Below are 21,646 nucleotides of genomic sequence, written 5' to 3'. Positions count from 1 at the left end.
TATGATATCAAAATGTCAACAAAACATATATCAACATTTCTAAAGTGATGTAGTTCACATGTGATCTATATGAGCTGATCTTTCCTATATAGGAGGAGGAGGAGGGGCAGGTGGACGGTTAGTAAGTTTCTTGAAACCGAAACCAATGTCCGCTTCCCGTTTCAACTGACAAAAGCGAGTGTTTTTAGCAAGACGTCGGGACAATTGCAGCGGTTTTTCTGGCCCAAACAAATTTTAACCCAAACCATGATCTTTCCCCTAACCCTAACCATGTGGTCTTTGTGCCTAAACCTAACCAGACCTTAACCACAGCGTTGTCACACCATAAAACATCATTATTCAACGGGTAGAAATGTTAATATGCTATGTTTGTAGAAATGTTGATATGATACGTAATTCACATGTTGAAACGTTTATATCCAACGTTTCTGTGGTTTGCAGAAACGTTCAATGCCAACGTTTTGTTCTGGCGACTGGGTTGCAGAATAAGTTCAGCTACTTAGAAATGTCATCAGTTTGAATGTTTCAGATCAGTTGTTCTGAAAATAAATAGTGGCAGAACTTCAAATGGTTTGACTTGTTTGCCTGTATGTTAAATAAATATCTGGACATGAATGGAGGAGACATAGGAACCATGTTGATGGGGCACAATGTTAGTTAGTTAGATATTTATAGTGTCATGCGCAGTCCACATGCACTTACAGGATGCTAAAATACAGTTACAGTGGTGAAACATTTTTCCCCCTCAGCTGGTCATCATGGTCTTGTCACTCATCTTGACAAGCTGCCATCCTGCCTGAGGCTGAGAGAGTCTGTAGAGCGTCTACAACAGCTGGAAAAACTGATGGAGAACACAGGAAGTTGGCAAGAAAAACCAAACACACAAACAGACATCATTAAGTTGCAACATTTTGAAAGTGTACTTCACAGAGTATCACGAGAGTCCTTGAAAATTACTAGCCTAAATGCTATTTTATCGAGTTCTGGATGGTTCTGCTGTTGACTTTTCATCCAGCACATTGTAAACTGAGGGCTGAGCTGCTTGGCGGTTAGAGAGACTGAAAGGTTGCAGCTTCACTCCTCTGCTCCCCTCAGTGTGTCTGTCAGCTGCTGTCAAACTGTCCCCCGACTCAAACGCCGACCTCTCCACCTGCTCACTCACTCTCATTTCTTCCAATAACGGCTGAGCGTTGAAAAATGAGCAATCTGTTGTCTCCTGACTCCTACTGCTGTTGCCAAGTAACCGCAAGGAGCCAGATTATAGTACACAGCTTTTCCTCAGATGTTTTTTTTTTTTAAATTTAGTGGCTGAACATAGTGTTACGTGTCAGATTTTCAGCACAGTTCGAAAGAAAAACCAGCGGACACATGCTGTTAAATTCATGGTTATTTTCTTGGGAACAAAGGAGCATTTTGGAGGAATGGAGAAACTGCACTCTCAGTACTTTTGTAAATACTGGGTACAGTACTGCAAAACAACACTGATGTTATTTTGTGTAATTATGGTACAAAAACAAAAAGTATCTTTTCTCAGAAGAATAAAGGTCATGCAAAATTCAAGATAAATGGGAATAAATCGTTGTTCATACAGTATGAAACAACACGTGAAGCATTTCACTTTAAGTTAATATATAGAGCTCTAGCCACAAAACAACCGTTAAACACACAAGGTCTTGAACAGTTTTCATTGTGCAGATTTTGCAACCATAACAAAGTATTATTAACTCAAATTTTTTGGTTTTGCTCTCCAGTTGCACTGATCTGGACCCAGAAACTAACTCAAAGAATGTAATATAATAACAGAATTTAATACTCATGGCAAATCCCAGTGATGGTCAGCATAACTAGCATCCTTGGAATTTCTTTTTCTATTTTTAACAGAAAACTGGCAAAATAACAGAAATGTAGAGATTTAAACCTGCAGTAAAATGCTGGAAACACTAAGTATAGCACATATGAACAAAGATGTGTAATTATGTAATTATGTATTTCACAATTACAATATGTTTCCACAACTGTGCAGGTATGATAAGGCAATGAAGGGGGAGGGGTTTTTGAAGAATATACTGCTTATATAAGAATATACTTTTGCAAGATTTGTACTACTTTTCTTCAAGCTTTCTATCTTAAAAATACGTTACTGTGTCCTGTTTTTATTCCCATGTTCAGTTTGTGCATTAATTTTTTTTTTTTTTTTTAAAGTGGAAATGGCATCATGTGACTTAAACGTCACTGAAGAGCTGAAAACATCAGATCTGTGTGGAGCGATGATGAGGAGACCGTAACCTTCCTCACATCAATACATGAAACTAACAGAAATGTCATATTTCCATCATGTTTTCCATTGTTTGAGCTTTGATTGTTGCTCTTTTAATGACGTCATCTCGTTGTGTCTCTTCTTCTACAACAGTTCAATGGCACCAACTAGAGAATTAGCTTAGTTTATCTGCTAATATTCACACAAGTGTGAGTGTTAAAAAAATGTCTTCTTAATGACTATTAAACAATAGTGACCGGAACCGAACTATCAAGATTTAACAGAATTTATTTTCTTGTACAAGAAGAAGCATTTCACAATGCAACACACAGGATGGGGTTACAAAGAAAAAGGCTCCCAGTGGAGCGCCTACAACAGGGTTTTATTACAGTTCTTTTCTTAATCTATCAAATATAGACTTATAGATAACATCATGTCTGTTTTCAGTTCTCCTGTCCAGGAGCCATCTTGCCCAACTGACCCCCAGATAACATGTCTCACCTTGTCTCCAACGAATTTTAATTTCTACATCTTCCTCTTTACAAATATAAAACTGAACTTCCCTTAACCTTTGCTGATAAAGTCTGCTGATGTTGCAGAGTTGCAGTACAAGACAGGAACAATTCATCATGATCTAGATAAAATAGTAACACTCATACACAGTGTAATCATCATTTTTTATACCAGTGAGTATTAGTGGGTAGAAACAAACATTAATTTGAATTTTCTTTTGACAGTTTTCTGGAAGTTTGGTTAATATTTGCGTTACATTTGGATGGAAACCTGATTATTGAGAACACTTGTCGTCGTTTTCTGAACGTAACCTGTATATTTTATGCTCTTCAATAACTCCTTCATTCCTCCAAAATGCAATATTGTTACCCCCTTTGTCTCATAATCCTGTTCTTTTTCCACTGTACATACATTTAAGTAAGTAAGTATTTTATTGGTACCTAATTCCTACAATGGAATTACACTGTGTTTTAACATGTTGCCAATTGAACTCCATTAAAGTGAACCTAAAACTTAAAACTGTACTCAATTACATGACTTGAGTACATGTAATTTTGTTAGTTTCCTCCTCTTCAGCACAATAATCCAAATAACGCCACGGTTTCTTGATCTGTATTCAACCATGTCTGCTGCTTGGAGAGCAGAAGAGAGGCAGGGAGAACAGAAGGTCAGAGAGGGACAGACAGAGAGACGAGAGGACAGATAAGAACAAAGACACTTAAAAAGAGCGAGCAGCAGTGTTTGAGATGAGAGCTGCATACCAACGAGGAGGCCTGCAGGGTCACAATAAAGCTGCCTGAACAACGTCAACAAGGCTCTGCTATTCTCTCTGAAGCTACGGCTGACCCCAAAACAGTCTCTTTGAGCTCCGTGTTCAAACGGCAGAGCTGCGTCTGAACGTCATGCCACATTTAGATCTTCACTTTATACAATACTCTTACATCCAAACAAGTCTTTTAATCTGTAGTTCAGCATTAAATTATTATTAATACTGCTGTAATTTTCTGGGTAAAACAAGTTTTCTTATCAACTTGTTTGTAAGTTCGGGTCAGAGAATGAGATGGATAGCTCGAGATAGTTTGAAAATATCAGCCTTTGAAAATAAGTTTTGGTACAAGAACCAAAAGGATATCTTACATTTCTGAAACCTTTTGTAGATGTATGTTTTGTAGAAATGTTGATACGTTATGTTTTGTAGAAATGTTGATATGCTATGTTTTGTAGAAATGTTGATATGCTACGTTTTGTAGAAATGCAGTTACGCTACATTTTGTAGAAATGTTGATACGCTATGTTTTGTAGAAATGTTGATATGCTACGTTTTGTAGAAATGCAGTTACGCTACATTTTGTAGAAATGTTGATACGCTACGTTTTGTAGAAATGTTGATATGCTACGTTTTGTAGAAATGTTGATATGCTACGTTTTGTAGAAATGCAGTTACGCTACATTTTGTAGAAATGTTGATACGCTACGTTTTGTAGAAATGTTGATACGCTACGTTTTGTAGAATTGTTGATACGCTACGTTTTGTAGAATTGTTGATACGCTACGTTTTGTAGAATTGTTGATACGATACGTTTTGTAAAATTGTTGATATGCTACGTTTTGTAGAATTGTTGATACGCTACGTTTTGTAGAATTGTTGATACGCTACGTTTTGTAGAATTGTTGATACGCTACGTTTTGTAGAATTGTTGATACGATACGTTTTGTAGAATTGTTGATATGCTACGTTTTGTAGAAATGTTGATACGCTACATTTTGTAGAAATGTTGATATGCTACATTTTGTAGAAATGTTGATACGATACGTTTTGTAGAAATGTTGATACGCTATGTTTTGTAGAAATGTTGATACGCTATGTTTTGTAGAAATGTTGATACGATACGTTTTGTAGAAATGTTGATACGCTACATTTTGTAGAAATGTTGATATGCTACGTTTTGTAGAAATGTTGATACGCTACATTTTGAAGAAATGTTGATACGATACGTTTTGTAGAAATGTTGATACGCTACATTTTGTAGAAATGTTGATATGCTATGTTTTGTAGAATTGTTGATGCGCTATGTTTTGTAGAAATGTTGATACGCTACGTTTTGTAGAAATGTTGATATGCTACGTTTTGTAGAAGTGTTGATACGCTAGGTTTTGTAGAAATGTTGATATGCTACGTTTTGTAGAAGTGTTGATACGCTAGGTTTTGTAGAAATGTTGATACGATACGTTTTGTAGAAATGTTGATACGCTACATTTTGTAGAAATGTTGATATGCTACGTTTTGTAGAAATGTTGATACGCTACATTTTGTAGAAATGTTGATACGATACGTTTTGTAGAAATGTTGATACGCTACATTTTGTAGAAATGTTGATATGCTATGTTTTGTAGAATTGTTGATGCGCTATGTTTTGTAGAAATGTTGATACGCTACGTTTTGTAGAAATGTTGATATGCTACGTTTTGTAGAAATGTTGATACGCTACATTTTGTAGAAATGTTGATATGCTACGTTTTGTAGAAATGCAGTTACGCTACATTTTGTAGAAATGTTGATACGCTACGTTTTGTAGAAATGTTGATATGCTACGTTTTGTAGAAATGCAGTTACGCTACATTTTGTAGAAATGTTGATACGCTACGTTTTGTAGAAATGTTGATATGCTACGTTTTGTAGAAATGTTGATATGCTACGTTTTGTAGAAATGCAGTTACGCTACATTTTGTAGAAATGTTGATACGCTACGTTTTGTAGAAATGTTGATATGCTACGTTTTGTAGAATTGTTGATACGCTACGTTTTGTAGAATTGTTGATACGCTACGTTTTGTAGAATTGTTGATACGATACGTTTTGTAGAATTGTTGATACGCTACGTTTTGTAGAATTGTTGATACGCTACGTTTTGTAGAATTGTTGATACGCTACGTTTTGTAGAATTGTTGATACGATACGTTTTGTAGAATTGTTGATATGCTACGTTTTGTAGAAATGTTGATACGCTACATTTTGTAGAAATGTTGATACGCTATGTTTTGTAGAAATGTTGATACGATACGTTTTGTAGAAATGTTGATACGCTATGTTTTGTAGAAATGTTGATACGCTATGTTTTGTAGAAATGTTGATACGATACGTTTTGTAGAAATGTTGATACGCTACATTTTGTAGAAATGTTGATATGCTACGTTTTGTAGAAGTGTTGATACGCTAGGTTTTGTAGAAATGTTGATATGCTATGTTTTGTAGAATTGTTGATATGCTACATTTTGTAGAAATGTTGATACGATACGTTTTGTAGAATTGTTGATGCGCTATGTTTTGTAGAAATGTCGATACGCCACATTTTGTAGAAATGTTGATACGCTATGTTTTGTAGAATTGTTGATATGCTACATTTTGTAGAAATGTTGATACGATACGTTTTGTAGAAATGTTGATATGCTACGTTTTGTAGAAGTGTTGATACGCTACGTTTTGTAGAAATGTTGATACGCTACGTATTTCATGTGTTGAAACATCGATATTCAATGTTTCTCTGGTTTGCAGAAACGTATAATGCCAACGTTTTATTCTGGCAACCAGGCTGAAGATTCAAATGTGAGAAGAAATATGAGGTAGTTTGGAAGCTTAAACAATAAAGCTTTCTTCTTTTTTTTAGATTTGAGACCCAGCGTCGTGCAGAGTCATATCTCAAAAAGTGTTTGTATGTTTGCATACAGAATCATAGATCAAAATCACCACGGTGGTTCCAACAGATAGACATCATTTTCATGCTGTCTTCAGAATCAGCCTTTTGTTAGTAGACTGTGTGTGTGTGTGGTCTGTGTTCATATTTGAATGCGTCCCATCTCTTCATCATGCTCTCTTTAAGCTCAGTCTGAGAGCAGGAGTGTCTCTGTGAGGATGAATGTGAGTTTTGACGGGTTTGAAAGCCTGCGGCCAAAAACATGACTCAGCACAAGGCAGCTCCGGCTCTCTGATTGCATCATTGTCTCAAACTATTATACGGTTCATGAAATATTCACCCTCACTATACGACGCTAAAACAACAAACCTGTAGCTGAATGAATGAGGCAGCTGCTCTGTGTGAAGTGTGTTAGTGTAGGAGTCTGTTTCCGTCTGGAGCTGCTTTAACTTTCTGCAGAACAATGTCTCTGCAGCTACCAGAGCTGCTAGATAAATATTATTTTTCCTAAATCATTCCTGTTTTTAAAGGGTCATACATGTGGTTTCAGCCCATTAACTACAAATCATGTATATTTCCATTATTATCAGCTTTTAGACTGATTTCCTTCCTTCCAGACAGCCTCTCCTTTATCGTCTAATCGTTGCAACTCTATTTTGAAGTGCTGTATGCTGTCTGCCTCTTTAATATGTTATTCAAAAATGTGAAATAATCCCTAAATGTGTCTTTCTTTTAGGCTAAACATTTAGGCCAAAATCACTGGCCCAATACTGTTATACATAACAATTCTATTTATATAAATATACTAACTTTATGTCTCAACATGAGTGTTTTATGCCTGCTTTAACTGCCATTGAAATAGCCCTTGGTCATGTTTTAATTACTATAATTAGTCAGATATGCAGTCTGCAGGGAGAGATGGCAGCTAATCAGTGTTTTAGATAAACGATGTGATTTGTATATTATATGTGTGTGTGACTGAGTGTTCACATGCAGGCTTGTTGGCAGCATCAGAGTTATATTTTATTGGGTTTATTTTTATTTTCAACACAGAGGCGTGCTCTGGCACTGTAAGTTTATGCCTACGGGTTCATGGTAAACACCCTGACACTCAACTTCAGGCTGAGTCTCAACATGCTGTTTGACCACAGGCATTTCAGTTCACTTGACAATCACAGAGACTGTCGTGACTGAGAGAGAGAGACATTGACTTTTGCTCTGCACGGTGACATTTCAGTGTCCATCATCACGCTTTAATGGATGACTGATTTATCAGCCAGCAACAGTATGGTGTCTGGAGTCTGTCTGCGTACGACTGCACATTTGGCTGCAACAAAACGGTTTGAACTCTGCAGAGGCTGGTGCAAAAAAACGTCATAAAAGTAGAGAAGGAGCCATCACACGCAAAGTATAAAGGTCTGCCCAAAAAGTTGCTACATTTGCTTCTAGGTGCTTTTTTGAAAAAAAGTTGTTAAAACGGTCTTAAAAGTCGCCATATCTAGCAAGAAAGTCACTAAGGTGGCAACACTGCATGAATCTCAGCCAGCCACAGCAAGAATTCATCACTCTAAGACTCATGTATCATGTAGTCTGATCTCAACATGTGAAACATACTTTACTTCCAGAACCCTCTTGGCCTGAAACACTGTATATAAAGATCTACACGGCGAGGTGTGACGTCACCCGTTGAAGCTGGTTTGAAGCCCAGAGTTGCAGCTTCTGGTTGGCGCCATCTTTTCCGTTTGGAGCCAGAACCCAAGCTAATGCTAGCTTACTGGGAAAACTGAGCACTGCACACTTGGGCTAACATTAGCTACTTTAGGTAGATTGTGCTAGCAGGGCAGATATCAGGTAACATTAAACTTAGTGAAATATTGCAACAATAGTTCGACTCAGTGTGAGTCCGGAAGCCAACTGTCAATCACAGCTGTCAATCAACACCCACACAGCAGACATCAAAGCTGCTATAAGTCTTCAAATCCTATTAATGGAGCAATAATTTCCAAAACGACCACCAGCACACTTATTAGAGGGCCTGAATTGAGACCAGAATGGCTTCCTGAAAAAAATGCCTGACTTAGTATTTCTGTTGAGACTTTCTGAATGGGAGTCAGTTGGAGCAGCTAGCAGCCGTCTACGACACTTTAAGGTGCTTCAGCGTCAGGCTCCTCAGCAGCCTTTTTCCTTCTTTGTACTTCTTCCCCAGGTCATTCACGTTCCAACACTATTGAAAAGAGTGAAATCTGTGTGAGAGCTGCTGTTTATCAGCTGACAGATGAGTGTAGTCGCCCACAAGCTGGCCACAGTGTTTAGTGCTTTATTAAGTCAACATCTGTAAAGAACAATCACCTGCTCGCTGGCTCATTATGGAGGCTAACTGCTGCCAAAACACTCAGTGTTTATGTGTGCATTTAACAGAAAAGGGTGTGTATTTGTGTGTGTGTGTGTGTGTGTGTGTGTGTGTGTGTGTGTGTGTGTGTGTGTGTGTGTCTTGTGGGTGTTCATTAGCAAGGAAACAGTGGTGCAGACTGTGTTGTGACCTGCGGCTGTGGACTCACCAGCTGTGAGATCAGCCTACACTTCCAGTGAACTGACCCCAGGTCAACTGGTCCACCTACGCTGTGTGTGTGTGTGTGTGTGTGTGTGTGTGTGTGTGTGTGTGTGTGTGCAGAGATATACATTGTGCACATGCAGTGTTGAATACAAGCCATTCAGCCCACACTTTATGCTTCCCACAGGCTGTAAAAATCACACTATTGTTCTTGGACCTCTGAGCCTGCTCAGCACAACAAGAGCAGTTATGAAGTGTTGATTCACACTCCAGGCTTGTGGGGATACTATACATTACTGCACTTGACCTTTGATCTTCTGTCGTTGGTGATAAATCACTCCTTGTCGACTGTTTAAGAGCTGAGGCTGACGGAGATGCTTTTTACATACAGTAATGTGATTGTTGCTGTTGATCCTCATGGGAAATTTAATTTCCTCTAGCACTCCTTCCTTTGTGTTTGCCACAATGGTTTAACTTTGGTTTCACAAGTGGTGGGGACAACAACAACAAAGTAAAAACAAACAAACAAGTAAAAACATATTTGTAACATGTATAAATACACTCAGTGAGCAATCTAATGCACAGGTTTGGTTGAAATGGCTGCTGTGTATAGTTCAGCCTCACAGAGCTGCTAGCATGGCTGTAGACTCGTTATTACAGATGTTTTTTGATTGTTGATTTGTTAATTTAGCTGTTTACTGCTAACCAAGCTAGCTATTATACTAGCTGTCTGAGGCTACTGTGTTGCTAATATTAGACTGTTACTTTACTGTATTTTACTCTTTACTTTTACTCTTGTGGACCCTAAACTGTATGTTAACTTGATTTTGTACTTCATATGTGGATGTAAAGCTGATCTTTCACTGTTGACACTTTCTGCCTGTCAGGATGAACCTTATTTGACAGTTATTCTACTTTTATGAGTCCAGTTTATTTTTTTATTGATCTAAATATTGAATTTGTCATCCAATACTGTTTTCACAGCTTCATAATCACCTCCAGTTAAAACTTTCAGAGGCCAAATGCTGTCTTTACTTTTATTGGACGTGTTTTTAGCTGTGCATCTTCACACATACTGAGGGCAGACGAATCAGAAAGTTTTGGATCAAAGAAAACAAGCTTATTAAACTGACCAGAGATTCAGTTTGGCCATTTTCTTTATTTGATAGTTTTCAATACTTGAAACAGCATCATACTACATTAATGTCACCTTTCAATTATACCCAAAAATTGATGAGATGCCAAAAAATGACACTACTTCTCAGTGCTGTGTCTGTTACTGCAATGGAAAATTCTAATAATGAAGTTATAGAAATAAAAGATAACCTCCTGCTTTATTCAGTTCAATTCAAAATATTTTATTCTTCCCTCAAGGGGCAATTTGAGGCAGGCGACAAGTACACATATACAATTAATTTACACATGTAAAAACAATCTAAAAAATGCAAATATGACAACATTAGAAAGAGTTGAAATACATAAGGATTAATGGCAGTCTGTTGCTAGCCAACAATATCCAACACCACAAAGACACATATTATGTCAAAGTGCATTTATTTTTGGCATTTCTCAGTTTATACACTGCAGCTACATTTGAGGAGCGAATTTCCAAAATGCCTTCTGTCTAATTTGAAGGAAAAAAAAAATCTCACATTTATCATTCAGGTTCTTTAAATTTTAGAAAACTCCAACCTTGAAAAGCACTTCAGCAGCTCAGGGCTGCAGCTGCTGTACTTTAAAAAGAAGAAGCATCAGTTTCTTTTAATTTGAGGAAAACCTTCTTTCAAATTCAATGAAATGTTTCACTGCACTGCTGGAGATTATTTTAATTTGCTTTGATAGTTTCCAGTAAAATGCTTCAGGCTCCTAATTCTTGAAAAAAACTTTTATAATTACGACAGATTCAGACAAAAGGTTTTCAGGAATTTTCTACAAAAACTGCTGGAGCTCGGTTTCAGCCGTCTCTCAGTCTGCTGCTGCTGCTCCTGTTGCTGCAGCCTTTGGGCTCAATACACACAGGAATGTCATTAAGGCGTCTTAATGTTCCTCGTGTGTTCGGGCTTTACCATTATGGAATGTAATGGTGAGAGCCGAACAACAAAGGCCGCCTTTCAATGTGAATGAGACCGTCCGAAACGTCTCAGCTTTCTGCGGCTGCTCTCTACCTTCTGAAGAAAAACCCTTTAACTGAAGTTAAAGTATTAATAGCAGGAAGGAAGCAGAAAAGAAAATAAAAGAAAGGAGGAAAGAAAGATTAAGAAAAGGAGGAAGGGAAGAAGGAAAGGAAAGATGGAAAGACAGAAAAATGATCGGGGGGGGGGGGGGGGGGGGGGGGGGGGGGGATGGGGAGGAAAATCAGGAGGTGGGAAAGTAGGAAAACATGGCAGAAAAGAGAAAAGTAGGGAAGTTAAAAGCAGGAAAGTGGAAAGTTTAGAACATTAAGAAAGGAAGATAAAGACATAAGAAAAGAGACGAAGAAAGAAATTAACACAGGAAAAAGTAGGAATAAAATAAAATGAATGAAAGGAAGAAAGAAAGCAGGCCTGCTGTTATATTTACCTCATGTTAAATGTAAAATATGAATCTACATAGTAACCACTCAGTTTATATTGGTGATTCTCCAAAACCACAGATTGAATGCAAACACAAACAAATGTTTTTAAGATTATTTTTCATACAATATTTGCAGATGTTCAAGCTACGGGAAAGGCATGTCAAATAAACCAGCTGCATGATAATAATAAGAATAATAATCTTTATTTACAGAGAACTTTTCAAAATCCACGTTACAAAACGGACAAATCATAAAATCATCAGATTCTAAAAAAACAGATCAATTTAGTTTAAGTTTAATAAAATAAGAGAAAATTTTAAAGAAATAAAAACAGAAATAAAAGACACTAAACTCAAGTAAAATCAGGAAAGTTTCAGATGAAAGTATGTTTCAAGTAGAGACTTAAAAGAAACTGCTGACTCAGCCGACCTGGTTTCCTCAGGCAGATTGTTCCAGAGCCTCCAGATCCCAACTGCAAACACTCTGCAAACACTCTGCAAACACTGTTCCCTCCAGTTTACAGCCATCAGATAAAAGACCTCAGAAAACGTACCAGCTCGTACTGAGAGGTCAGAGATACACAGTGCTGGAGGAAGTACTCAGATCCTTTACTTCAGTAAATTACCAATAGAGCAATGCAAAAATACTCCATTACAATTAAAAGTCCTGCATTTAAAATCCTTCTACAGTAAAAGTACATAAGTATTATGAGCTTGATGTAGTTAAAGTATTGCAGTAAAAGTACATAAGTATTATGAGCTTGATGTAGTTAAAGTATTGCAGTAAAAGTACATAAGTATTATGAGCTTGATGTAGTTAAAGTATTGCAGTAAAAGTACATAAGTATTATGAGCTTGATGTAGTTAAAGTATTGCAGTAAAAGTACATAAGTATTATGAGCTTGATGTAGTTAAAGTATTGCAGTAAAAGTAGTGGTTTGGTCCCTCTGACTGATATATTATTATATATGACATCATTAGATTATTAATAGTGAAGCATCAGTGTTAGAGCAGCATGTTACTGTTGTAGCTGCTGGAGGTGGAGCTAGTTTACACTACTTTATATACAGTTAGCTAGTTTAGTCCAGTGGTTCCCAACCTAGGGGGTCGGGCCCCTCCAAAGGGTCAGCAGATAAATCTGAGGGGTCGTGAGATGATTAATGGGAGAGGAAAGAAGAAAAAACAAAGTTCTGATACACAAATCTGTTTTCAGTTTTTGGACTTTTTCTCTAATCTTTGATTTTTGCTGAAATATTGGATCATTTGAACATTTATTGAAATGAAAGCATGTGAGAAGTTTAGAGGGAAAAATCACTATTTGGTGGAGCTGTTAACAACTCATAGACATGTGAAATGTGACCCCGACTACACACTGCTTTTTGTAAGACGTCAAAAGACAAAAAGGTTGGAAACCACTGGTAACTAAAACTGTCAAATAAATGTAGTGGAGTAGAAAGTACAATATTTCCCTCTGAAATGTAGAAAGTAGCATCACATGGAAATACTCAAGTAAAGTACAAGTACCTTAAAGCTGTATTTAAGTACAGTACTTGACAAAATGTACTTAGTTACTTTCCACCACTAGAGATATAGCAAGTCATGAAGAGCCTTAAAGGTAATCAATAAGATCTTAAAATCAATTCTAAAACATACTTGGAGCCAGTGTGAAGAGGCTAAAACAGGAGTGATGTGATCATGTCTCTTGGTTCGGGTGATACTGTCACAATTTTGAGGATAAAGTTTAACTGAACTGAAATATTCTGACATCCACAATGAGCATTCATCAATTTATCTGTGAATTCCTACAATACCAGTAAAATAAGTTGGAAATATGAGAGAGAGAGTCTTCCCAAGAAAAACAACAGAATCAGTTGTTTCAGCTGCTGCCCCGACACAGCTGCGTATGAATCTATGTTTTAAGTGACAGACATCACCTCATAAAACTTACAAGAGCTTGCAAGTTTGGCCATCAGCAAAATCTAGTGTGTGCAGTGGAAATTCTCAAAACTAAAACCCGACAGAGCCTCCAAACTGCACTGAAGCACACAACTGGAGTAAATGGACTCAACTCCCTGCGTGAAATGAGATGAGACATATAATCAACTGAATTTTCCTGAAGATTTAAAGAAAAAAGGAACCATGGTGATATTTAAAACCACATTTCCTCCCTCTGCGGTTCCGTTGGAGTTTGGCAGACATGTTGCAGCTTGGCAGACAGACCCAGAGTTCATTAGCAGATCTTAATGTTTCAGTCTGGTGCTCATTTGCTTCCAGTACCCATTTGTTTCTGTCATTAGCTTGAGGGGAGTTGGCCAAATAAACATTCTGGATTGTTCTGCTGTTTGCTGGCATGGATCAGCTGCTCTGAAACTTGGCGTCGACACAAACGGGGACGAGACTCAGACGACAGCGACTGACAGACTCTAATTGAAACCATGTTGTTCATTTAGACCCCAGAACTCGCTGCCGTTTATCAGACCCAACCAGTGCTGAGAGCTTCCTAAATCACCACTGGGTGGATTTGGACATCTGTACTCACCCGAACACACACCTGCTGTCATAACGAAGGCCTGTCCTGTTTTCTCTGAGAAATGTACTGAATTAAAAAACATGAACAGTGAGCTCAGAAATTTTGGGAAATGTTTTATAACAACATAGCGTCTTCTTGACGGTCAAGATGGACAAAAACATGAGGCAAATACATATATAGTCAGCCAAGAATAGGTGTACAGTTGTCATTGGATGATTGGTTGGACAGGATTTCAAATCGATCACATGATGGATCCAAGGACGGGAGTCGCCATAGCCAACGTCCAAATGCCAAATCCCTACACACTATAACAGTGGTCCCCAACCCCCGGGCCGTGGACCGGTACCAGTCCGTAGGTCATTTGGTACCGGGTGGGTTTTCCTGCAGTGACGGCAACCAAAACAAAATTACGGAGTAGACTGGACATAAGCAACACACTTCGGGTGTCATTGTCTCCCGTTACCCCTAGATGGGACCATCTCGTTGCAGAGAAACAAGCTCAGGGCTCCCACTGATTCAGCGTTATGTCGAGTTGTATTTTTCATGCACTTTATTATTGTTTAAGGCATGTTTAAACGATACCATAACGAGAGGATGTAACTCATGTTATGTTGTTGGCACAACACAGTGGGTCAGGTTTATTATTATATTTAGAAAATACCACAGTTTGGTATCTGTCATATCATTTTAGTTTGTTGTATTTATCCACTGCACCTCAAAGGCCGGTCCATGAAAATATCGTCTGACATTAAACTGGTCCGTGGCGCAAAAAAGGGTTGTGGACCTCTGCACTATAATACCATCATGAACACAGATATATTTTAAAGTTACAAAAATCATAAAGTACTGCACCCATCAATCACTTCGACTAACTCAGTTCTTCATTGAGGTAAAAAAACTCAACTGTGAATCCCTTCTGTGATTTTTTTATCTGTGAAATTTTAACTTCCAGGAAATTGGCAAAAGAAAATCTGAATTAATACACGTTTCCATCCATTACTATTGTGTGAGTATTAGGAGGTAAACAGTAGGTGGCGCTAATTCTCCATTCAGTCCCATTAAACTGCTGCAGAAGAAGATGACACAATGAGATGACGTCAGTAAAGAGGGTTGTATTAATTTGAGGAACGTTACACTCTCCTCACTCCACACAGATCTGATGTTTTCGTCTTTTCAGTGGAAGCTTTAAAGGACCAGTGTGTAGGATTTAGTGACATCTAGCGGTGAGGTTCAACTGAATTGGTTCCTCCAACTGAATACCCCTCCCCCCTTCCCTTTCCTAGGGAAGGTGGAGGGGTATTCAGTTTACCAGTGGTGGGCTTCAGGTTAGGGATGTGCAGAGGGCCCAGTATTTGTATTTGTATCTGTATTTGACAGCACAGCGTGTAGAAGAACTTCAGAGGCAATTATTGCTTTGCACTTTTCATTTATTGCCTGTTTTTTACAACCTCACTTTGTGGAAAGGAGAAGGGGAACAACAGGATCTGGAGAGTCCCTTGGGAGCACTTTGCGTTGTCAGTATCTCTGGGAAACACCCCCAACTCCAGGAGTGATGTCCAAATAAGGAAATGTGCGTCATATAGCAGGTGGATGTGACTCCCCTTGTTGAGACCTGCTGATAGACGTAACAGCTGAGCAGAGGAGAGACACTGAGATAGCAAGGTTTTTTTTTCTTCCTGAAAACAAATAATTAAAAAAATATTTGTATGAAATAAATATTCATAAAAAACCCACGATTTGTGCTTTGCCGAATAACGTATTTGTATTCAGGCACACCCCTACTTCAGGTGCGTTTACGCCACCAAATCCAAGCTGCTACTTCAACGTAAAAACACAAAAGGAGCCAGTGTTTGGTTTGTCCGTCCTGGGCTACTGTAGAAACATGGTGGTGCAACATGGCGGGCTCTGTGGAAGAAAACCTGCTGTAGATATAAAGGGCTCATTCTAAGCCAATGAAAATATAAAAATTCTTAGTTTCAGGTGGTTATACACTAATTAAAACATACTTATGAATATTATATTCAATTTCTGCTGATAGATCCCTCTAAATCCTACACGCTGGTCCTTTAAGTCACATGATTCATGATTCATCATCATTTATTCACTAAGACTGTTTACATTTTGTTTTTATCTGGACATCAACTTTTACACCTCAGACAAGAGGAAAAACTTTTTTGAATATGCGCAGATTTTTACATTTTTAGTTTTAGTTTTTTTTTTTTACGTGCAAATTGAAAATGTGAACAAAAACAGGTGGATTGAAACATACTTAATATCACCTCCTCTATGAGAGGGTGAGATTTTTTCTATTTCCCAAAACTTAAATGCTGCAGAGCCACCATTAGCATGTGCAAAATGAAACTCGATATCATAATCCCTGTTTTCTGTGAGTTTTGTGCTCAGATATATGAATCTTTAGAGGCCTTTTTCTTTCAACAACATAAACCAGATCATAGACACATTTCAGCATGTAGAGCACGTGTGCTGCTGCTGTTAATGATAATGAGGTTTTATGGTTGATGGAACAAACAGTATTTGGTGTCTGATGAGTTTTGTGCACAGTGGCCATAGCGAGAAAAATCTGATTTGGCAGAAGACAGTGTTACCTGGTTACCTGTAAACCAGGTTTCTCAGATTACAAAAATGTTTAAAAGTCATGAAGGAAGGCACTGAGCTGAAATTATTCAGAGACTTTTGAGGATTCAGATGGATTATGATGTATGGATTTGGGCACTTGGATATTGGAGTTTATCTTTTAAATGTTTCTTAAATTATTTATCTGAAGTTTCAGCAGATTCAGATATTTTTATTTATATACTTATCTCATGCACACACACAAATGCATGTCTTAAATCCAAATATCTCCCTTATACACACACACATAGACACACACCAGTAAGTAAAGGACTTGAAGCTGATCTTCTCTAAACACTGCGGTGGGAAAGTTTACAAGCTGCAGGGCCGAGCAGGGAGGAAGCAGCTGGAGAGTGTGATGTGATGCAAGGCGGAGGAAATCCAGGGAATTAACAGATATGTGAAGGCTGCAGAGCTTGCAGCACTGCAATAAAGACCAGAGTCTGCAGATGTCCGAGTCTACTGGGAGAATTCCTCCACTCAGCGATCCTCATCCTCCTCTTTTAAGAAAAGGACTCACAGTCATCTGTTCCCGATGGACACGAGGCGCTGCAAGATGAAAGGTTTACGCAATAGAGTGCATTTCAAAGGGTTTTCAAAGGTTTTGTTGCACAAGAGCCACAATTATCAGTTTGAACCCTAAAAAGATTCAGTTTGGAGCTGTGAGTTGATATAAAGTTGGAGGAGAAAGTCTGAACCATATCTGTTTGAGTTTAAGGGCTGCTGTGAGCTACAAATCAAATGATACTGCGCACGTGTGTGTGTGTGTGTGTGTTTTGAGTCCTAGGATGCTAAAGGGTGGGCATATATTCAAGGATGAACCCATGTGACAGTAAAGGCATGAATGCTTTTTCATCACTAATTATTCACCAACAACAGTTTGCTGACTGCACAGACATCAGCCTGCAGCTCAAACAGAGAAACGTGAAAGGCAGCATCATTCGACCTTCGTCACTGTTGACACATATCGACACATCATAATTCACTACTGTCTTATTTGACCGAGTTTATTACCAAGAACTTCAATTCTTTCTGTTAAGTTTCCTCCATTTTCTCTCCTTTTACCTTTTATCTCTGTACAACGATCAAATGGATTCAACAGCAAACACAATTCTGCTCTTGAGGAACATCTCGATGGCCAAAGTGCTGATTCTTTCTTTCTGATTGGCGGATTTTACTTTGTAGAGAGGCTACAGCACGAGTGGGTTACGCAATCACTGAACATTCATTTCCAGTGGACAAGGAAGCAAATACACAGAATTTAAGGAATTCTGACCCTAGTATATTACAATGTAGTAACTATTACATTTACTACATCTTTTTACCTGAAAACAAACTTAATTTTATTTTTAATTTAATCTTAATTATAACTTAATTTAGAGCATCGTTTTGTAGAACCTCTTCCAACTTGCACCAAGTGCAAAAGCTCCTATCTGCACTTTGCGAGGCATTAATATCTATAACACATAATATAATAATATAGTCCAAAAACAGTGTTTTATGTATTGGGTGTCCTTAACAAATAGCATTCTGCAAGAATAGTTTTCTCAAAAAAGTGCATTTTTCAGATAGGAGGTTTTGCTCTTCGGCCATCGATTTGACATTGTTGTGCAGCTTCTAAACTGTGACTTTATTTCTAAATCTTATTAACAAACAACTTTTTTCTTGACATTTTCTCACCAGAATTTCACTGCAGTAGCTGTTCAGTCTAAAATCCTTGTTTTTCCTTTGGTGCTTGCAGCGACCACCAGTGCATTCACACATCTAGCTAAAATGATGTGGGTGAGGATGCTTTCAAAAATAATTCCATGAAAAGTTTTTATTCATCACTTAACTTGATCCAAAGTTGAGAAAACAGCAGAAAGATAAAGTGAATCAATATTTGGTGTTTAAAACAGCAGCAGTTCTCCTCAGTGTTTCAGGTACTCGGCAGCTCGGTTGTTCCTGCATCTTGGAGAAGTAAGTAAGACTGACTCCATGATGTTGAGACCAGAGACCATCTGTTGCAGGACTCCTTGTTCTTCTTGTTGATGTAGATAGATCTGTATGACTCTGGATGGATGTTTGGACTCGTTGTCCTGCTGCAGAATGAATGTGGGACCATCAGATGCCTCCATGATGGTGTTGCATTGTGGATAAAAATCTGAAGTGCGTAAAATATTTGCACAGTACTGTATTTGATATCTAATCTGCCCAATGAGCATGATCATCCTGCATGGTCACTATATATTCTTTCTACTAAAACTCTGATTGAAACAGCTCCACTACAGCTACAATACACAACATCTCACACACACACACACACACACACACACACACACACACACACACACACACACACAGTAGTGGTTATCATTCATTGTGATGAGAGACAACAGGAACTATTAGGAACTCAAAAGGGAGGAGGGGGGATGATAATTGCAGAGTCTTCTATTACTCTCAACACCTCTCCTCCCACTGCTGTTGAGTCCATCAACACACACACACACACACACATACACACACAGCAGCCCCAGATAAGGAAAAACACTTCCAGGTTTTATCTGAGGGAGGAGAACAATCCAACAAGAGACCAAAGCAGAAAGCAGAGACTTGAAGGAGAGAGGTGAAGCAGTGAATATTTCAGGTATGTGAGGAGTTCTGTTAAATCAGCCTCCAGCTGCTTCTGTTTCCTGAGACACGTTTGCACCAGACCGTGAAAATCTGTGAAATAAGTTAGTACAAGGTCAGGATTTTACAATTTATCATTCCTCAAACAGGTTTGAATGAACCTTTAATGCGTTCAAACCCGTCCCCAGTAGACTCACCCGCTGCCTCTGTGTTTCATGATGGATGGAGGGCTGATCTCAGGCTTCTAGACGAAGAAGAGGAAGAAAAACAACCCCAAAATTACTAAAAAAAACCCCCAGAAAAACAAAAACTGATGACATTTTGATTGACCTTCTACACAGGAGACATCTGCTTTCACCAAACTATGTAATAAATACAATAGAATAAAGACACAGCATCACTTTATTGATCCTAACAAGAGGAAATAAGGTATTATTTACTTATTTTATGAAGTAGAATAGACTATAATACAAACACAAAATGCATATTTCTAATATGCATTTGTATGTAAATGTATACTATGCTGTTAATATAGTATAAATATACACCTATATTACATATAATAATGTAAAAGCCATAGACTGTATAAAAATATGGACGTAGTTACCGTGGCGTCACCCGTTGGTTTCTGAGGAGCAGTTTTGAAGCTCAAAGTGAGCCGCTCCGGCCGTCGCCATCTTGGCAGTGCATGACGCACATGACGCTAACTCCCAGCCAATCAAAAATGGGCAAAGAGGCGGGCTGAATGGCTGAAACAAGCCACCTAGCGGCTGGCGGACCTGTCACTCAAAGCAGCCATGTCCTTCATTATGCATAACTTTAACCGTTTTTTTGTACCAGGCTGTAAACATGTTTATTTCTGCTGTAAAGTTGTAAAGTCTGTTTACAGCCCCAGAGGTTGCTGCTTGGTAAAAGCGAATAGAATATGAATATATGAAAATATAAGTACAATAAAATTAATAGAAGAGGGTCATGCATGCTGCAGTTTGGACTTAAAATGGGATCGATTGTTCCAAAATTGATCAGAGCATCTTTTGAACCATCTTCATTATTCCCTTTATTATTCTTGAATCTGTCCTTACTTCTCATATTGCACTATAGTCTGGGCAAATACATTTCCCATAACTCTTCACTAAATCTTACCTCTACAAAAACAACCCACTCACATCTTTTCTTCCCCATCTGCTCCTTTATTTCAGGAAACTCGGCTTCTTAAAATATATGATTTTAACGTTTTCCAGGCAAAAGTTTTCACACACATTCTCTCAGTCAGAGGAAATGGGAAAGTGTGTCCAAACTCATTTCAGGATGTATTTTGAAACTACGATTCTCTGACTCAACCAGACATTCAATAATCTCCCCAAACATCTGACAAGCAAAGGCCAAATCAGATACAGCGGTTCTTATGAAACTATTTTTAATAGTGTTTAACAGTTTGTGTCTTTGTTTGAACTTGAATAAACTTGTAAACTCAAACTTCAAAATGAGCTCTATAATATAGGAAAATATTAAAAACTGGACCTCATAGGAGCAGATAAATCACCAACCATCCAGACCAGAAGGTAATATGAGTCGTGGGTTAAAAAGGCAGGAAGTGTGACAGACAGGAAGACAAGACTGCGACAGAAACGAAGAGGACACACAGAGATAAGAGGCAGGTATGCAGACGGGTTAATTGGCCTGAGACAGAGAGAGAGTCTGTTATTAACCGCAAAAAAATACTCAGATAAAAACTGATGAAAGATGAACGATGATGGACGATCTTCCATCTTTCCAATATCAGACAGTTAATATGTTGAAGGGGAGAGTTTAGATAATATGGCTATTTAGCTCTCCATCTGTTTTTTGATTCCTAAACATCTGCAGATGTTTCTATAAATCTGCACAAGAGTGAATGTTAACATTTCAAAGTGATGCATATCTCAAACTGACACGATTCTACCAGCTGGTTCTGATCTATTCAGACCAGGATCAGCTGGATTCTCATGAACTGAGGCGCCCACATCACTGATCAACATTTTATACATCACACCATTGGATTTCCCTCCCTCCAGAGAGCCATTACTCTCATTTTATTTCCATGAAAATGAACTCGTAGAAAGTTTAAACATGAGACTAAAGTTGTCTTGACTTTTAAATCCTTTTTATTGTTGTATGATAATCTCAGACTGTCGCTCTGCCAGTTACTGGAGCCAGAAAATCTGCTCCTGATCAAGTCTGTCTTCTCAAGAAAAACGACAACAGGTTGAAATGTAAGACGCCCAAAAATGAGCTAACTTAATCTTAACCCCTGTGGTTATTATTGTA

The 21,646-nt window shown here is 38.1% G+C and overlaps 1 protein-coding gene across 2 annotated transcripts in view; it reads left to right on the top strand.

The window, feature by feature from the left end:
- The window catches only part of dipk1c (divergent protein kinase domain 1C), a 66,827-nt gene that overhangs the window by 21,575 nt on the left and 23,606 nt on the right, over positions 1 to 21,646 (top strand). The window contains exon 1 of one of the 2 annotated variants that reach the window (XM_042399592.1): positions 19,289 to 19,355. The exons of the other annotated variant lie outside the window; for it this stretch is intronic. The gene's annotated coding sequence lies outside the window, so the exon portion shown is untranslated. Of the gene's footprint in view, positions 1 to 19,288; positions 19,356 to 21,646 lie in introns of those variants that run through there. 2 annotated transcript variants of the gene reach the window in all.

Source organism: Thunnus maccoyii, chromosome 21 (assembly GCF_910596095.1).
Source record: "Thunnus maccoyii chromosome 21, fThuMac1.1, whole genome shotgun sequence".
NCBI classification, from domain to species: Eukaryota; Metazoa; Chordata; class Actinopteri; order Scombriformes; family Scombridae; genus Thunnus; species Thunnus maccoyii.
This window is presented reverse-complemented; position numbering and strand designations above follow the sequence as displayed.